This window comes from Fukomys damarensis, unplaced genomic scaffold (genome assembly GCF_012274545.1).
Source record: "Fukomys damarensis isolate Sample0158 unplaced genomic scaffold, DMR_v1.0_HiC HiC_scaffold_20, whole genome shotgun sequence".
NCBI classification, from domain to species: domain Eukaryota; kingdom Metazoa; phylum Chordata; class Mammalia; order Rodentia; family Bathyergidae; genus Fukomys; species Fukomys damarensis.
The window spans coordinates 37,954,103-37,961,441 of record NW_022900932.1 but is presented as its reverse complement, the minus strand read 5'-3'; the positions used below and the strand labels follow the sequence as shown (position 1 = coordinate 37,961,441).

General features: G+C 32.5%; 2 protein-coding genes across 4 annotated transcripts in view; both read right to left on the bottom strand.

The window, feature by feature from the left end:
* Positions 1-7,176, bottom strand: part of Lipf (lipase F, gastric type) — an 83,086-nt gene extending 75,910 nt beyond the window's left edge. The window contains exon 1 of the mRNA XM_010605020.3: positions 7,113-7,176. The gene's annotated coding sequence lies outside the window, so the exon portion shown is untranslated. The remainder of the gene's footprint in view (positions 1-7,112) is intronic.
* Positions 1-7,186, bottom strand: part of Lipj (lipase family member J) — a 21,897-nt gene extending 14,711 nt beyond the window's left edge. For 2 of the 3 annotated variants that reach the window (XM_010605001.2, XM_033766639.1), the window contains exons 1-2: positions 7,113-7,186; positions 2,769-2,887 (exon numbers count right to left, since the gene is read on the bottom strand). The gene's annotated coding sequence lies outside the window, so the exon portion shown is untranslated. Of the gene's footprint in view, positions 1-2,768; positions 2,888-7,103 lie in introns of all 3 variants that reach the window. The other variant, XM_010605002.2, reaches the window with a different exon arrangement.
* Positions 7,187-7,339: the final 153 nt, after the last annotated feature.

The following is a 7,339-nucleotide window of genomic DNA, read 5'->3' as shown; positions in this document are numbered from 1 at the left end:
TTTTTTTACTGTACTGGGTACCTAAAATGTACCAATAAACTTAATTTAAAGAAGAATAAATGTCTTTAAAATTCTTCTATATTCTGGGACATGTCAGAATTTCCTTGCTTTTAACAGATAAACAGGCTATGCCATATTCTATTGTCTCTATGTTGTATTTTGTTTATTCATTCTTCCATCAGTGGACCTTTGGGGCCTTCCACCTTTTGGCTATTGTGAAAGACATCATTATGAATATGGGTGTACAAATAACTGAGCCCTCACTTTCAATTTTTTTGAGCATAGCTCAGAAATGGAATTGATGGCTCATATAGTAATTTTATTTTTAACTTTTTAAAGGAATGACCAACTGTTTTTCACAGTAGCTGTACCATGCTACCTTCACCAACAGTACACAAAGATTACAATTTCTCTATAATTTTTCTCAACATACTATTTTGTTTTAAAAATAATCATTTTAATGGATGTAAAGTGGATGTTATTAAAATTTTGATTTACATTTTCCTAATAATTAGTGACGCTGAATACCTTTTCACATCTTTATTGGCCATTTGTAAATCTTACTTGGAAAAATATTTATGCAGACCATTTAGTTTTTTTATTTTGATGAATGCTTATCCTACTTATTTTTGTTATCACTGCCTGAGCTTTTGGTGTCATTTGCAAGAAATTATTGCCAAATCAAATGTCATACAGTTTCCCCCCAAGAATTTCATACTTTTCTTATATTTCAGTCTTTGATCATTTTGACTAAATGTTGTACATGGTGTAACACAAGAACCCAACATCATTGTTTTGTTCATGGATATTCAGTTTTTCTAGCATCATATATTAAAACATTGTCTTTTCCCCATTAAGTGGACTTGGCACCCTAGTAAAAAAAAATCATTTGACCATATATACTTAGGGTTTACTTCTGGGCTTTCTAGTTTCTTCCATTGGTCTATATGTCTTCTTTATTCCAGTATCACACTGTTTTGTTTATTGTAGCTTTGTAGTAAGTTTCAAATCAGTAAGTGTGAGGTTTCTAATTTTGTTGTTCTTGCTGAAATGTTAACATAAAAGGTAAATATTTCCCTTATTGTTTCATACCACAGTGTGAGACATGGAAAAATATGTGTACTCAGTTTTTTGAAAATTATTTTACAAAAAGTGTCATGGAACCAGTTATTAAAATTATTCAATATGAATGTGTAAATGCTAAGAATCATTACCAAATTATGGAAATCTTCGAGGAAATAAGATTGCTCTTTTGTAGAGTTCATTGGTTAAATCACAGAAAAGTTCAAAAATTTACTGTATTAATAATATACATTCAAAATTGTCTTTGAATTGAAACAAAAGCAGTATTTGCCAAATATCTAATAATTGAAGAGAAAATTAGAAGAGCCCAATTTTTTCACCAATAGGATACTGAAAAGCTTGTTTACTGTCTTACCACAAAGGTGGTAGAATTTGTGTTAAAATAGAAACTTTTTTATAATTCAATTTAATAATCATTTATACCCTTTGCTAGCATGAGTCAACATGCAGATTTTAATCCTAGCAGAAATTATGTAAATTGGTTATAAAAATTACAAGAAAAATTGAAAAATACTAGTTTGGTATTGATACATTTAGAAATGCTTTTCAACTGTAATTTGATTTTAATATAAATTGATGAGAAGTAGTAAATATACTTAACTTCGACGGCAGTAGTTTTCAAATTGATATGATTTTGATTTAAAGATAAATCAGTTGTTCTAAAAGATTTTAAAGTGTTTATTAAAATAAATGTGTGCAAACAAGTGAAAATGATTTACTGTTAGTGATTTCAGTTACTGAAAAACTTTACATATGTTTAAAAACATTTAGGGATATGAAATTATTTTTGTAAATACAAATTTTATGATATCTGAAAATAACTTGTGTTGTGTATATGATATAAATTTAGTTCCTAAGTTGAGACATTTAATATGTATAAAATATGCACTATAATTTGAAGGCTTACCCCTAAAATGAATGTAAAAATCTCAGTAATACTTTTTTCTAATGCTTCTTATTGAAATGATAAGTTGAGTATAATGTGTTGCTATTTATTAAATTCACAAATATCATAGAAGTAATCGCTGCTATTAAATTATTACTTTAACACTGAACCTTGTACCTAGTGCAAATGGTAACTAATCTTACTTTAACTTAAATGATTCACTATAACATTTCCATCCAGATAACTATCTTCTAAAACACTACTTCATGAACCAGTCACTAATGCTCTACTTTATTTAGAGGCAAATTTTCATAACGTAATCAAAGATGAACATGGGACAGAAAATGTAGTTTTGTACCACAGCACTAAATTTCAAGTGGACAAAATTGTAAACTATGATTTTTTTAAGATTATTACCCAGTAAACATAACAAAAGTACTTAAAAAATTATGAAGGTAACAAATATATGTATTACTGTTAAAGCTTACTTTTACCTTATTTTCTTTTTTTTGGTACCAGAGATCGAACTCAGGACCTTGTGCTTGTGAGGCAGGTGGCAGCACCACTGATCTGTATCTCCAGCAACTACAATACAGTTTCCTAAAAGGTGACTTCAGAATGATGATTTATCTTTAGCTTTTGTCATTAAAAATGATTAGTTTGGGGCTGGGGACTTTGCTCAGTGGCTCTGTCACCTGCCTTATAAGCACAAGGTCTTGAGTTCGATCCTGGGTATAAAAAAAAAAAAATTAGTTTGAGTATAGGAACAACATACAAGAATGAAAACATTATTCCATACCTCTCTGTTCTTGTCAATTTTAGGTGTCCAATGTTATATGCCCTCAAATTAGTCATCAATTGTATTTCTTTTACCCAAGTTTGCTAAAGTGTCATCAGGAAACTTAAAAAACTGTTACACTGGAAGACAAAATAAATAAAATCGGAACATCATCATGAAAAACTAATGATTTTTACAGCTAATTTATTTTAGGTTCTCCTTTACTTTTGTTGAAAATGATTTAAAAGCTCAACTGAAAGAAATTTGACATTCGGTCATTGGAATAATTCATTTATCAATATCAGCTCCAGTGTTTGAAAGTGTCTCTAGTTTTAATGATCAGAAATCTCTACCCCGCAAGGCAAGCCCCATGTAAGATTAGGGATAAATGTCAGATTTCCTTTTCTTTTGTAAAGTTGTTTTAGAAATTTGTGAAATTCAAAGTGGGGAAAGGAGAACTGGCTTGACAACAAAGGCTTTTACAAATAATTAAAAATGCTTAAGGCAGGTGAATATTTGGAAATTGATATTCTTAAAACTATGGCTGGCTACCACTTAGAAACTTTTCTTTTACCTATATGTGCCCCGATTGAGGACAGCTGCTCTAGTGCAATGCTTCAGTTTCTTTCGCAAAATCATTCACTGCATGCACATCCAGTTTTGTTTTAAGCCTTTTAAATTGGATAGCTACTTCCTAATGATATTCATTCTGCTTTTAGATGTATCCACTTAAAAATATTCCTTAAACATATTATTTGAGTAGACAGTTTCTACTTTCTTGTAATTTTCAATTGACTTTTGCATACTGAACTTGTGCAATTCTTTTAAACATTTGAACATAGCTTTCAGGTTCCCCGAGTCTTTCCTATGCCACAAGTCTCTGTCGTCTTTACCAGCCCAAATGATTTCAAATTGGCTTATCATCTTAGTCACTTCTCTTTGAAGTACCTTCAGTTTCTGAATGACTTTTTTAAAGAACTAAGGCTCACTACTAAATGTGGCCTGGCAAGTGTGGGACTATTAGATTTCCTGTTCTGAGCATTATAATTCATTTATGATAGTGTATGTTCATTTTCACTTTGGCAGCTCTGTTGTACTGTCAACTCATAATGAGCTCAAAGTTAACTAAAATCCTAATCATTCTCTCCGATTCTATAAAATTATTTTCTAAATATAAGGTTATGATTTAACAGCCTCCTCTAATTTTCTTTTGGTTCATTTTGTTTCAAAAAGAGCCTACTGAAATCTTTTTTAATTCTTGATAGTTTAATATTGGGCTAGCCATCTTGGTTTTTATGCCACTTACTATTTTATATGTCATCAATGGTTATTCGAATTATTAATAACACAGTTAAGTGAAGACAGAGCTGTGTAGACACTATTCTCAGTGTTCTTTACTGATTGGTGTATTTCATATTGTTACAATCATGTTATAGTTTTTAAAAGCATTCCCTGGGAAAGAATATTTAGTATGAACTCACCCATCTGAATTACCATCCCCCCCATCTTACTTTATAGGTTAACCTCAAATTCGGGTATACCTTCTGGGCAGTAAACCTTCACAGTCTCTGAGAATTCTAACTTTGATTCTGGTTACCAGGGTTACTGTACTGAATATGACAGTGTTTCTACCTTGTTTATACTTAAATTCTAGTAGGAGAAAGACAATAGATAAAAAAATGACAAAAAAATCAAGGTAACGTCTAAAGCTAAAACAGGTTCATAGTAGAGTCACCAAGAGAATATTACATCCAAAAGGATGTCTTTTAAGTAACTTTTAAAAAGAACTTGAATAACTAGAAGGTGGCAGCCTTGAAAAAAACAAAATTTATGGAAAAAGTTAAAAGTCTCTAGGAAGATTAAGTATTAGAGCAAGACACTGTCCCAACTAGTTCATAATTTTAATCTTTTTAGGTCATCTCATTAGTTCTACCTTCCAGAAAGACAAACTAGTGTCAGTAACCAACCATGGACCGAACAGCCTCAAGTTTTACCTGTGTATTAAGATGTAACTTTTTGACTTAAGCCACCAAGGATGCTTCTATTCTATGGCTATAAAAATCCCAAATTCTAAATAACTGATTTAAAAGCTGTGCAGCCATGCAGCTTTAAAACACCATACTTTTAATCTTTAAGAGAAAGAAAGAAAGAGTGGCAGGATAATGAAAATTTTAAACACAAATCAAAGGTTTTTCTACAGCCACAGATAAATGGGGAAGGAGGACGTGCTCAGGGAACAGAAAGTAATGCCGTTTAGCTACCTCACAGGATATATGAGAATACCAAGATGTGAACACAAGTTGGGAAAATGCTATTGAATAATTTTTATGCCAACTTTGCTATGGAAGGAATTGGTAAATGATACATACAAAGAAGCAGAACAGAAGTAAAATAATGAAAAGTTTGTTGACAAAAGGTCGATCACACTAAGAGCAGTGCCGATAACAATTCTTTGCAGTTAGGGAGTTTACCTCAAGATTTGTCTAGCCATCTATTCTAGCACACAGAAAAGGGGTATTCAAGGTTAGGAAAACAGAGATAACAATTATTTTTCCATCCTGACACTTTTATAGCCATATAGTTTACAGAGAGTTTTATAGCTCAAGGACTGTCATTTCAGCTTGAATATTTGGTCTCATCCTGGGATGCAGCTTGGCTACGTGCCTTCAAGCTTCAATGATGAGACCTTGGGTGTTCTGTTAAACAAGCAGAGCAAAGCAAATTACAGAAGCAAAAGGCAGTGGTTATTTTGCATATATTTCTAACATTTTGCAGGTTTTTAAATTATTTACATAAATTCTATCAACTTAATGGGGTGGAACTAAATTCTGTATGAAAGAGGGAGCTATGAGAGTTTTTAAGAATGATAGTGTCTGATGAGTGTAGAATAGAGATTAGAAGTAAGGAATCCAGTTAGAAAGCTAATGATAGCTGGAGCTCAAACAATGAATTAATAAATGTTAAATGTGAACAGCTGGCAAGAGTACAACAAAGAAAAAGTTTCCAGACACTTTAATACATTGCTGGTACAACTGCAATTTGGAAGTTTTATTTTTATTTTTTCCTGTTATAGAACTTGACGAAATTGGATTTTAGAGACAATAGAAAAATGGTCAAAAAGACTAGAGGACTCATAGTTCTCAAGGATGGGAACAGAGAAGCTACAGAAGATGATTATGTACTTTCAAGCCTGATTGTCCAATATGATCTATTAATAATAAAAGAAAGGAAACATGATGGAAAAGAATAGGTGAGCAGACTCAAAGGTCCATGGGCTGCCCTGGCCTCATCATTCATGTGTTACACATGCTATGTAACTTTGTGCAAACTTCCTTAAGCTTGGTGTAATGGGTGTAATGACCACATAAAATGGTGGTGACAGAGGGTAATTAGAATAGATTGCCTCAAATGTCTTTTCCAGGTAGACAATTTTGAGATTTTAAGACATTCAATGACTGTGAATCACATTAAGCTTTTAATTTCAGAGAAATAGAGAAATACCTTAAATTACACTTTAAGTAACTTGAAGGTAACGGTGTATTATTTTGTCTAGCATATTAGAGTTTCTTCATAACTAAGAAAATAAATGTTTATATATAACATTTTGAATTTAAAAAAATAAAACAACTCCAAAGCAAAATAAAAGTATATATTATCAAGCTGTATTCCATAAAATTCACCCATTACACCCATATCAGTAAAATACTAGGGCATATTTTGCTGTATTCTTGCCAAATGTATTTGAAGAAAAAGCAAACATGTTTATTAGACTTTTTGTATTATTCAAGACTTCTACTGGATCTGTGCACATTTTCCTTTTGGTTTTGACATTTGGTTGTGTCTTTAAGACAATATACTAAGGATAAACTTTCATCTTTTGTACATTATAGATATTTCATTATTTGTATTTTGCCTTACTTTGCAATGTACTAGTTGTAAACCACATTATATTTATTGCTTTTCTGTTCAATTCCATCTTTTTAGACTTTAAGTGATTTTTAAAATTTTATTAGTACATGTGTATAGTTAAAGCGACGTAAGACACATGTGCTGCCCATTCATATTTTCTAGTTCATTAGATAAATGTAATATTGATCCATTAGCAATTTGATACATGGCAAATTTCTTCATAATGTGAGCATAAAGTAAAACTGATTTTTAAAATATTTCAGCTGGCTTCCGCTGTGAACTTTATTAAGCTGGCATGAGTTTTCTAGCGTTTTTAAGGTAATAATTTATTTGCAAAACAGTTGAACTTAATCCTTCTCAATAATTCAAGATTTTTCATTGCTTTTTGTTCCAATGAGAACTTTCTCGGCAGTGCCGGGTAATGGAACAGTTACGAACCCTATTTACCATTCTAACCTTTAGTCTACACAGGCAGTCTCGCAGAGGTCAGGCTACGCTCTTTCTCCGCTGCGGTAGGCACCAGTCCTGTGGTGAGGGAGGTTCTCTCGCCACATCCCGCAGGATTCCCGGCTTTCCCGGAAACGAGGCGCAGTCAGCTCGGCGGACCCGGCTCCTAGAGGGCGGAAACCGCCCGGTCGCCGTTCCGCCGCTCTCTCCTCCCGCCCCCTGGTGGCCGTCCGGCG